The sequence below is a fragment of the Rhinopithecus bieti genome, unplaced genomic scaffold, assembly GCF_001698545.2.
Source record: "Rhinopithecus bieti isolate Rb0 unplaced genomic scaffold, ASM169854v2 scaffold_74621, whole genome shotgun sequence".
Classification (NCBI taxonomy): domain Eukaryota; kingdom Metazoa; phylum Chordata; class Mammalia; order Primates; family Cercopithecidae; genus Rhinopithecus; species Rhinopithecus bieti.
In genome coordinates, this window is record NW_016827731.1 from 343,197 (window position 1) to 355,432 (window position 12,236).

General features: G+C 48.8%; 1 protein-coding gene across 6 annotated transcripts in view; it reads right to left on the reverse strand.

Annotated features, from left to right (window-relative positions):
* DUSP14 (dual specificity phosphatase 14) overlaps positions 1–12,236 on the reverse strand; it is a 28,869-nt gene that overhangs the window by 4,413 nt on the left and 12,220 nt on the right. For 5 of the 6 annotated variants that reach the window (XM_017864123.1, XM_017864126.1, XM_017864125.1 and 2 more), the window contains exon 2: positions 1,244–1,334. The gene's annotated coding sequence lies outside the window, so the exon portion shown is untranslated. Of the gene's footprint in view, positions 1–1,243; positions 2,309–12,236 lie in introns of those variants that run through there. The other variant, XM_017864121.1, reaches the window with a different exon arrangement.

The window sequence follows — 12,236 nt, forward strand, 5'->3', positions numbered from 1 at the left end:
AAAAAAAAAAAAAAAAAAAAAAAAAAAAAAAAAAAAACAGTTAGGAAAAGTCACCTAGGACACAAACATGTAAAATCAATGTAAAATCCAGCTCTCTGGTGACTGTCCAAAAAATATATACATATATGTGGATGGGAGCTGGGCGTGTTGGCTCATGCCTGTAATCCCAGCACTTTGGGAGGCTGAGGTGGGAGGAATGCTTAAGCCCAGGAGTTCAAGACCCACCTGGGCAACACAGTGAGACCCCAGCTCTCCAAAAAAAAAAAAAAAACTTTTTTTTTTTTTAATTAGCTGGGTGTGGTAGTGCATGCCTGTAGTCCCAGCTACTCAGGAGACTGAGGTGGGCAGATCTCTTGAGCCCGGGAGGTCAAGGCTGCACCATCACACTGCAACCTAGGCAACAGGGAGACCCAGTCTCAAACAAAACAAAACAAAGGCCAGGCGAGGTGGCTCATGCCTGTAATCCCAGCACTTTGGGAGGCTGAGGCAGGTGGATCACCTGAGGGCAGGAGTTCGAGACCAGCCTGGCCAACACTGGGAAACCTGTCTCTACCAAAAATACAAAAATTAGCTGGGCATGGTGACAGGTTAGCTGGGCATGGTGACAGGCGCCTGTAATCCCAGCTACTCGGGAGGCTGAGGTAAGAGACTCACTTGAGCCCGGGAGGTGGAGGTTGCAGCTAGCTGAGATCGCGCCACTGTATTCCAGCCTGGGTGACAGTGAGACTCTGTCTCAAAACAAAAACAAAAAAAACCCAAACCAAAAACTATTTCCTATCATTCTGTGACAGTGTAAACACGGTGACATTTCCATGGAAATAATCGCGGGCAATCTGAAGGCCATGGTCTTCAAAGTTCGTTTCTGTAAATTAAATGAGCATTTCACCTGACCTGACCTTGCGTGTGGCTAAATAACTTCACCTTCCTCTGCCATTTAATTCTGAGCTCCACGATGAATCCCACTGGCTTTTAACGTCTGAACATCGCTATCCTCCCATTATTCCAGTGTTTGCTATTAAATGTCAATATATGTATTAGTAAGAGCAGAAAAGGAAGTTCTCAGTTTCCTGAGATTTCAGATACATCCGTTCCTCTCACCAAAAAAAAAATCACAATGCTTTATCACCTGTGCCGAGTGGCAGGTGCACCTGCCCACACCCAGGGGACTGTCGGGAAGCCTTCAGGGATTTCAGTCACACGACAGCCTCCCCGGGTGCAACAGGCAGAGTGCTGGGCTACTCACTTCCTGAGGAGTCCAGTGTGCGCTGCAGCCTGGGTCTGGATCCAGAAGGTCCTAAGTGAGCAGTACTGGTGACAGTGGACACAAATCAGATCTGCGGGAAGACAAGGAGGCAAGGACAAAGCCAATCAGGAAGTTCCAAAGAAGTCCTCGCGGGCTTTCCCTACCACCTTGGGTTTGACTGGAATAGAGCCAGGAAGCGGAGGAAGGTGCGCTGAACACTTCCAGGTGTGCATTTAAAGGCTGCATCAGTAAGAAACACCAGCCTAAGTCTCAGCTTTTTTGTTAATGACACATAACCCGCGGTGTGACAAACAGAGTTTTGGCAATAACACAAGACAAATCTCCTCTTACGAGAGGAGATTCAGAGACCACAACCTATCTGCGAAATGTCCAGCACGGTGAGGACACAACACGGACTCGAGTCTCTTCTGTGCACCATCAGCCAGCCCGGCAGTGGGAAGGCCTGGGCGGCACCGCGGTGGGAGAACGCACAGGTCAGGTGTCGCGAGGGTGAGCCAAGCAGCCCCGTGCCTGAACACGAGGTGGAGGACGGTGTGCACCAGGAAGTTAAGGACAGGCGCAGCCAGGACATGGCAGATGAGGAGCAGGACCGCAGATGCAGCTGCAGTCAGGAACGCTAACTACAGGCGGTGCTGGTGTTCAGGATGGCAATTTGACATTTTCCTTCATTTGGTTTTCTTTTCCATGTTGGCCCTATTTTATTCATTTATGTTATATGAATGTCATAAAAAATGTGTTGTTCTACCACCTGTTCTCCTGCCTTTCCCAGGTAACTGTCAGACCTGTTGTGTTTCTTTACAGCTCTGTTGAGGTGTACTTGACATAGAAACTGCTATACAACTTGAGCAAGTACATAACCTGATGAGTTTTGACATATGTACACAACGGAGACACCAGGACATAATAATAAACACATCCATCATCCTGCTCAAAATGTCCTCATGTTTTTTAATAATCCAACCCTTTCTTGCGCTTTATCCCATTCCCAAGCAACCACTGATCTTTCTTGTCACTATGGTTTGCACTCTAGACTTTTACATCAATGGACTTTTCTATATTTATACTATATAAATACATATAGGCCAAGCGTGGTGGCTCACACCTGTAATCCCAACACTGGGAGGCTGAGGTGAGGCCAGGAGTTTGAGACGAGCCTGGCCAATGTGGAGAAACCTAGGTCTCTACTAAAAATACCAAAATTATCTGGGCATGTTGGCACACACCTGTAATCCCAGCTACTCGGGTGGCTGAGGCAGGAGAATCACTAGAACCCAGGAGGAGGCAGAGGTTGCAGTGGAGCCGAAACTGCACCACTGTACTCCAGCCTGGGCAACAGACCAAGACTCTGTCTCAAAAACTAAATCAACATACACACACACACACCATACATATATATGTGTATATATGGGGGTTTTTTTGGTCTGGCTTCTTTCACTCAGCATAACTTAAACATTCACCCATGACAGTGGGTTATCAACAGTTCACTTCTTACTGCTGACAGTACTCTGCTGTGTAGAAACACCACAATTTGCTTATCCATTCACCTACTCATGAACCTGGGCTGTCTCTAGTTTAAAGCTATTGTGAGTACAGTTGCTATGAGCATCCACGTACAGGTCTTTGTGCAGACATATGCTTTCCTCTCTCGGTTCAATACCCAGGAGTGAAGGTCTGGTGCCCAGACCTTCCACTGCTAGGCTGGCTGATGGTGCACGGAAGAGACTCGAGTCCGTGTTGTGTCCTCACAGTGCCGGACATTTCGCGGATAGGTTGTGGTCTCACGTATGTTCAACATTTTAAAATGGTTTTTAAAAAGAGACGTAAAAAATTTTATATGTATATATATGTGTATATATAATACGTATATATATATGTGTATATGTGTATATATGTATATATGTGCATATATATGTATATATATGTGTGTGTGTGTGTGTGTGTGTATATATATATATATAGTATATTTATTATATATTATATATATATATTTTTTTTTTTTTTTTGAGATGGAGTCTGGCTCTGTCACCAGGCTGGAGTGCCAGTGGTGCAATCTCAGCTCACTGCAACCTCCACCTCCCGGGTTGAAGAGATTCTCCTGCCTCAGCCTCCTGAGTAGCTGGGATTACAGATGTGCACCACCATGCACAGCTATTTTTTGTACTTTTAGTAGAGACGGAGTTTTGCCATGTTGGCCAGGCTGGTCTCAATCTCCTGACCTCAAGTGATCCACCCGCCTTGGCCTCCCCAAGTGCTGGGATTATAGGCATGAGCACTGTGCCTGGCTCCATTTACAACTATTTCTATCATTATAATGCAGGGGCTCTCAAACCTGAGCATGCCTCAGAATCCCCCAGAGGGCTGTGCGCACAGACTGCTGGACCCTTCCCCAGCTTCTGATTCCATCCCTCTAGACTGGGGCTGGAAGAGCTGCCCTTCCGAGGTGAGCCTGCGGGTCGGGGGCACGCTCGAGAACTACTGCAGAGGTGAGTGCTGTGGCTCTGTCCACACTTCCCCGGCATGACTGAGGCACCAAGCATGCTGGTGCTAACAGCTCACAAGTCCCTCCTGGACACTGCCCTTCTCTGAAGGGAGCTGCCTCCTCACCCGAGACTAGGCCCTGCTTTGGGAGCCCACATCCCATGACTGGTTAATGCCACGAGACTACACAGAGCAGTCCACAGGTGGAATCACAGCATGGGGAGGAACGAGGACACAGTCCCATAAGGAAACTGCACGCATGTGCGTTGGATGTGAAATATGAACAGGGCAGAAACTCTTGAGAACATCCTTTCCTACAGCAGAGCAGGGTCCTGCCACTTCCCAGTCTTCCCTGGCAGAATCCCACTGGTTTAAAAAGCAAAGTCACTGTGGTAATAAACACAAAATTAGGCCTTCAGGCTGCTGGGGATGACGTTCCTCATTGTGGAAAATCTGGAAGATGCTAATCAAATTTCCAAGTAGGTTATCTAGTTGTTGTCTAATTAAGAGAGGCTTGGCTGTGGACGTGGTGGCTCACGCCTATAATCCTGGCACTTTGGGAGGCCAAGGCGGGCAGATCACTTGAGACCAGCCTGGGCAACATGGTCAAACCCTGTTTCTACTAAAAATAGAAAAATTAGCCAGGCATAGTGGCACATGCCTATAATCCCAGCTACTAGGGAGGCTAGGCCAAGAGATTCGCTTGAACCCCGGAGGCAGAGACTACAGTGAGCCGAGATCGCGCCACTGCACTCCAGCCTAGGTAGCAGAGTGATGCATCCTCCCAAATTACGCTGTCTAGGAAGCCACTTGCCTTCCTGAGGCAAAGGAGCCCAGGTTCCCTGTGGAAGCCGAGCTGATTCTGTTAACTTACATTTCCTGAGTGGTGCTAGGGTACTTGGTGCTGTAGGGAAAACAGATTGTGAGCCCTCGGGGCAGAATCCAAGTGAGACAGACACGTTGCTCCCTCCCTGCTGCCAGTCCATCTCTTTGCCAACAAACCTGCTTAAAATGCCAAAGCTGGTCCCAAGTTTCAGGAAAACAACTTCCGCCAGAGGGCATGCAGAGGGCACAGATGCTATAGATGCTTCTCTGACAAACACTCCTGAACCCCTTGACAGGTTGGAAAATACATGGTTCAGAAGAGTAAGAGATTTCAACTTGAGAAGTGAAACTAGGAAAAGATGCAAGGTGTCCGGATTTCTAACTCAGGTCCACACACTGCTTCTCTGCGGTGACTGCATCGTGGCTGTGTTCTCATTACCTGCCTCGCGGCGCTCCACACCTCCAGCCAGCGCCTGCCACACATGCAAGGGGGTGTGGATCTGCCTGAGAAGGTGTTTCGGTGCTACTTACAGAAAGGCTAAGCCCAGATGGGCTGAGCTGCTCGTTTCCCCTAGTGCCAGAACAGGCAACTACTGCCACATCCTGGTACACCATTTGGTGCACAAAATGTCCCCCTGGCTGCAGAGGGTGGACCTCAGCAAGGAGCAGCCCCAGAGTAGGCACTACAAGAAGCCCTAGAGTCATCCAGTTCTAAGATCAGTAGAACCGGATGGTAAAAAAATAAAAAACCCACGGGTATTACATCACAGGTGCATGAAAATCTCCTCAGTAAATGTGTCCTAGGAGACAGGGAAAGGAGATATGGTAGCAGAGTCTGACTCGTATTGGAGGGATCACAGATTGCATGGTGCTCTCAGAGTGAACATGCCATCCTACTGCAGGGCAACAGTCTCTGGGACGAAGATGACCAGGAAGAATGCTTAAGAATGACCACATAGGCCGGGCGCGGTGGCTCAAGCCTGTAATCCCAGCACTTTGGGAGGGAGGCGAGCGGCGGACACGAGAGTCAGGAGTTTCGAGACATCCTGGCAAACACGGTGGAAACCTCGGTCTCTACTAAAAAATTACAAAACTAGCCAGGCGACGGTGGGTGGCGCCTGTAGGTCCCAGCTGACCTCGGAGGCTGAGCAGGAGATGGCGTAAACCCGGGAGGCGGAGCTTGCATGAGCTGAGATCCGGGCCACTGCACTCCAGCCTGGGCGAACAGAGCGAGGGCTCCGTCTCAAAAAAAAAAAAAAAAAAAAAAAGAATGACCATATCGGCCGGGCCGCGGTGGCTCACGCCTGTAATCCCGGCACTTTGGGAGCCGAGGCGGATGCGGACACAAGGTCAGGAGATCGAGACCACAGTGAAACCTGTCTTTACTAAAAATACAAAAAATTAGCCGGACGCGGTGGCGGGCGCCTGTAGTCCCAGCTAACTGGGAGAGGCTAAAGTGAGGAAATGGCGTGAACCCGGGAGGCGGAGCTTGCAGTGAGCCAAGATCGTGCCACTGCACTCCAGCCTGGGCAAAGAGCAAGACTCGTCTCAAAAAAAAAAAAAAAAAAAAGAATGCACCACATCACTGTCTATGGTGTTCAACTTGGCCTTCCCAAGATGCTCTGGTAGTGGCACATGCTTCTTGGAGGAAAATATGTTTTCTGGCTGGGGGGAGGGGGTAGGGCAGAGTGAAATACAGAAAGGAAGAGCTGTCCTAAACCAACCCCAGTGGCTGTTTGTTTTGGGGGGGTGGGGGAGATGGAGTCTCACTCTGTCACCCAGACGAGAGTGCAATGGAGTGATCTCTGCTCACTGCAACCTCGGCCTCTTGAGTTCAAGTGATCCTCCTGCCTCAGCCTCCTGGGTAGCTGGGATTATAGGTGCATGCCACCATGCCCAGCTAATTTTTTGTATTTTTTAGTAGAGACAGAGTTTTGCCACGTTGCCCAGACTGGTCTTGAACTCCTGACCTCAGGGTGATCTGCCCACCTCAGCCTCCCAAAGTGCTGGGATTACAGGCTTGAGCCACTGCGCCCGGCCTGGTTTGTTCTTAACCAGCTATAAGCAACGTCTCGTAGAGATGATGCTGGTCTTTCTGGATAATAAGCATCAAACAACACTAAGTACTGAACAAAATAAAAGATTAGTGCCTTCCCAGCGGGCCTCTAATCTCAGTAATGCATACACTATTAATAACACCTGATTGCTCCCTGCACTGCAGAGCTCCTGGGATGTGGGCATCAGCCTTGTAGCCTTGTGGTCAGCACTGGCATCCGTACCTGGAGCAGTGGGACCTGATACTCAGAATTGCTACATGGGGTCACGGCCTAATCACAGAAAGCATCCATCCTAGTGCCATGGAGGTTACTTTTCTTTAAAAAAAAAAAAAATGATGACAACCACCGGAATCAGCAGTTAACTGAAATTCTATCTACGGCTTTTCTTTTCATGTTCAATCAACAGCAGAAAACGGACACAACAGTGCTTCAGATGACTGTGTAAAATGCTCTCACTAAAATACTTTCAGCTTTAGGAATTTCAGAGGGTCAGAGTATATACTGGAGAGGCCTACACTGTTACCTTTTATATTCAAAAGCTTATGCAATCACATTTTCTCCTTCTAATAAAGTAAATGTCTATCTAGTTCTTTTTGTTTTGAGACCAAGTCTCTGTTGCCCAGGCTAGAGTATAGTGGCACAATCTTAGGTCACTACAGCCTTGATCTCCAGACTCGAAAGATCCTGGGATTACAGGGGTGAGCCACCAAGTCCAGCCCACATTTCTGTTTTAGTAACGAAAATGACAATCCCAGCACTTTGGGAGGCCAAGTGGTTGTATCACTTTAAGCTCAGGAGTTGGAGACCAGCCTGGGCAACATGGCGAAACCCCATTTCTACCAAAACACTCAAAAACCAGCTGGGCCAACATGGTGAAACCCTGTCTCTACTAAAAATACAAAAATCAGCTGGGTATAGTGGTGTGCACCTGGAATCCCAGCTACTCGGGAGGCTGAGGCACTAGGATCACTTGAACCCGGGAGGCAAAGGCTGCAGTGAGCCAAGATCGTGCCATTGCACTCCAGCCTGGTTAACAGAGCGAGACTGTGTCACAAAAAATAAGTAAAATGTCAGCCAGGCACAGTGGCTCACAACTGTAATCACAGCATTTTGGGAGGCCGAGGCAGGAGAACTTCAACCCAAGAGTTTAAGACCAACCGGGACAACAAAATGAGACCCTTTCTCTACAAAAAAAATGTTAAAAATTAACTGGGCATGGTGGCACGCGCCTATAATCCCAGCTACTCAGGGGGCTGAGATGAGGGGGTCACTTGAGTCTGGGAAGTCGAGGCTGCAGTGAGCCATGAGTGTGCCACTGCACTCCAGCCAGGGTGACCCTGTCTCATATATACATATTAAAGTAAAACGAAGTAAAAGATACTCATAAATTGTTCCGTCACCTGGAAAGCTTTAGCAATTGTGGTAAAACATCTCAACACCTTCTACTTACTTTGGAGGAGGGGTCGTTTTTGCTTTTCTCACTGTATTAACTAACTGATATGACAGTGTTATGAGATGAGGATAAATACAGACAATATACATAAAGCTAAAGACTGAGAATCACACTCCGGTTCAGCCACAGATAGTCCCTCAGTGTGACACGCAGCCACAGAGCCGCTGCCTATGTAGGTGTGACCAGACCAGCCACCTCGATGTCCGCAGATAGACCAGCACTCGTTCACACTGCATTTGCTGAGGTTAACAGAAGCTGATCATTGGTTTTTTGTTTTGTTTTGTTTTTTGAGATGGAGTCTTGCTCTGTCACCCAGGCTGGAGTGCAGTGATGCGATCTCGGCTCCCTGCAAGCTCCACCTCCCGGATTCAAGTGAGTCTCCCGCCTCGGTCTCCTGAGTAGCTGGGACTATGCCACCATGCCTGGCTAATTTTTGTATTTTTAGTAGAGACAGGGGGTTTCGCCATGTTGGCCAGGCTGGTCTCAAACTCCTGACCTCAGGTGACCTGCCCGCCTTGGCCTCCTGAAGTGCTGGGATTACAGGCGTGAGCCACCACACCCAGCCCAATCATTGTAAGATACTAGCCAGCTGCTGGGTAGAGAATATGCCACAGCCCAAGAAGGAGAGGGGCAGTCCACTAGATAAGCAGGAAAAACCATGCCAGCATCATGACACAGATGCAAAGATCTGAAGAAGTTCAGTTCCACGTGATCAATTCACAGATTCTCCATGTTGGAAACAGAGTAGAGATAGCAAGAAGAGACCATCAATAACTATAAAAGGTGGAAGGTCTGCATTTATCTCGGTGCCATGAGGTAATGTGTTCACATCTGGAATTGAATTCTTGTATCTGGTCCTCACCCACCTTGGTGCTTAAATTACCTACCACTCATTCACACAACTGTCTTTCACTGAGTTTGTGCTATGCGGTCAACACCCTGAGTGCTGTTGTGACTGCTGCAGAATGTATTCCCCAGAGATGGCCACAGCATCTCCCATCTCACATGGCATTCTTACAGTGTAACCTTGTTTTTTGTTTTGTTTTTGAGACAGGGTCTCGCTCTGTAGCCCAGGCTACAGTGCAGTGGTATGATTTTGGCTCACTGCCACCTCTGCTTCCCAGGTTCAAGTGATCCTCCCACCTCAGCCTCCCCATGTAGCTGGAACCACAGGTGTGTGCCACCATGGCCAGCTAATTTTTGTATTTTTTATAGAGACAGGGTTTCCCCATGTTGCCCATGCTGGTCTCAAACTCCTGGGCTCCCATAATCTGCCCACCTTGGCCTCACAGAGTGCTGGGATTACAAGCATGAGCCACCATGGCCAGCCCTTACAGTGTAATCTTGACACTCCTCCCACCCAACACTGGGGCTGATGTCCCCCTCATTTGAACCCTGAGAAACCTTTAACCTCAACCAAAAGAATACACTAAAGGCTGGGTGTGGGGCTCATGTTTGTAATCTCAGCACTTTGGGAGGCTGAGGCAGGACGACCGCTTGAGCTCAGGAGTTCGAGGTTATAGGGGGCTATGATGGCGCCACTGCACTGCACTCTAGCCTGGGCGACAGAACGATGCTGTCTTTAAAACAACAAACAAGGCCGGGCACGGTGGCTCAAGCCTGTAATCCCAGCACTTGGGGAGGCCGAGACGGGCGGATCACAAGGTCAGGAGATCGAGACCATCCTGGCTAACCCGGTGAAACCCCGTCTCTACTAAAAAATACAAAAAACTAGCCGGGCGAGGTGGTGGGCGCCTGTAGTCCCAGCTACTCGGGAGGCTGAGGCAGGAGAATGGCGTAAACCCGGGAGGCGGAGCTTGCAGTGAGCGGAGATCCAGCCACTGCACTCCAGCCTGGGTGACAGAGCAAGACTCCGTCTCAAAAAACAAACAAACAAACAAACAAACAAACAAAATACAGTGGAAATGATGCTTCTGAGGCCAGAGTACAAACATGTCGCACACTGCTACCTTGTTCTCTTAGGACTTGCCTTTGGAACCCAGCTGCCATGCTGGGAGGAAGCCCAAACTAGCCCAACAGAACGACCACACGGAGACACCATGGGCATTTCGCTGACATCCCAACTGAGGCCCCAGCTGATACCCAAGCTCAGCCACTAGATATGTGAGTAGAGATACTTTATTATGATTACAGCTCCCAGTCATCAAGTCACCCCTAGGCTTTGAATCTCCCACCTGAGGCCTCAGACATTGTGAAGCAAAAGCAAGTTGTCCCTACTAGTGAGGCCCAAATTCCTGACCTCCAGGAATCTGTGAGTACAATACAAATAATCATTTTAGGCCAGGAGCAGTGGCTCAAGCCTGTAATTCCAGCACTTTAGGAAGCCAAAGCAGAAGGATTGCTTGAGCCCAGGAGTTCGAGACCAACTGAAGCAACGTGAGAAGACACTCGCTCTACAAAAAAAAAAAAAAAGCTGGGCGTGGTGATGTGCACCTGTGGTCCCAGCTACATGGCAGGCAGGGGCAGAAGGATTGTTTGAGCCCAGGAGGTCGAAGCTGCAGGCAGCTGTGATTGCACCACTGCACTCCAGCCTGGGCAACAGAGTGAGTCCCTGTCTTAAAAGAAAAAAAACACAGGGACTTAAAAACAAAACAAATAGTTATTTTACAACGCATTTTAGGGCTGTGTGATGCAGCAATAGGAACTAGAGCAGGGATATACAGGTAACATAAGGCTTAACCCTGTGCTAGGATTTTGTCATCTAACAGCAATGACACAAGATACACATCCAAAAACAACTGAATAGCAGTAAGAGACGGACTACCATTGAGTGAATGAAACAACTGGTGCGAACTGGGTGCTGTAGCAACACAAACAGGATCCAAGCAAAGTAAACACAGCCCATAGCACTGAAAACCTAAGTTGTTTCTTGGGGAGTTGTTTTATAGAACGTATATCATGCTTTTTCTCCTCCCATTTCTGCCTTTCAAGAGCCCCCTTGTCCAGGCATGGTGGCTCACACCTATAATCCCAGCACTTTGGGAAGCTGAGGCGGGCAGATTGCCTGAGGTCAGGAGTTCATGACCAGCCTGGCCAACATGGTAAAACCCTGTCTCTATAAAAATTAGCCAAGCGTGGTGGTGGGTGCCTGTAATCCCAGCTACTTAGGAGGCTGAGGCAGGAGAATCATTTGAACCCGGGAGGTGGAGGCAGCAGTGAGCCAAGATCACTCCATTGCACTCCAGCCTGGGTGACAAGAAACTCCATCTAAAAAAAAAAGAGCCTCCTGTTTTAGACTGGCAATGGGGGCTATTCTCCATTGGAATGGAGAATACAGCCTTTTTCTACAGCCCTCACTATTCAACAAGTATGACCCAAGTCCCAGCAGCATTGATACCACCTGGAGGCTTGAAAGAAATGCAGAACGCAGGCTCTATACCAAGATCTACGGAATCGGCTACAGCAGGTTAACAAGATCCCAGGTGATCTGTATACACAGTTTTTAAAAAGTGCAAACTGAAGATTAAACTCATTAAAAACTAACTTAATACAATGTGAAAATCTGCCTCACTCTGCCCCCTCTGACCTATGGCAGCACGTTCGGGCGCCTGTCCCACGTAAGCCACATGACACTGCTCAGCCTCTCCCGGATCAGTATCATTCTGCTATCGCGGTTCCCAGAGACTCAGAAGTAAACGCAGGTTAAGAGGCTTTCCCAGACTCTACATAGAAAATTAGTAGCCCCGGCCGGGCGCGGTGGCTCAAGCCTGTAATCCCAGCACTTTGGGAGGCCGAGAAGGGCGGATCACGAGGTCAGGAGATCGAGACCATCCTGGCTAATACGGTGAAACCCCGTCTCTACTAAAAAAATACAAAAAACTAGCCGGGCGAGGTGGCGGGCGCCTGTAGTCCCAGCTACTTGGGAGGCTGAGGCAGGAGAATGGCGTAAACCCGGGGGGCGGAGCTTGCAGTGAGCTGAGATCTGGCCACTGCACTCCAGCCTGGGCGACAGAGCGAGACTCCGTCTCAAAAAAACATAAAAAATTAAAAAAAAAAGAAAATTAGTAGCCCCATTGGGACCAGAACCGTCCTTCCATGAGTTGTCCATTTATTGCTTAAGTCATACAATCGGACCACAACAGATCCATCCATTCAAAGTCTACCAAAATGCACATTTCATTGTGGGCGGGGCGGGGCG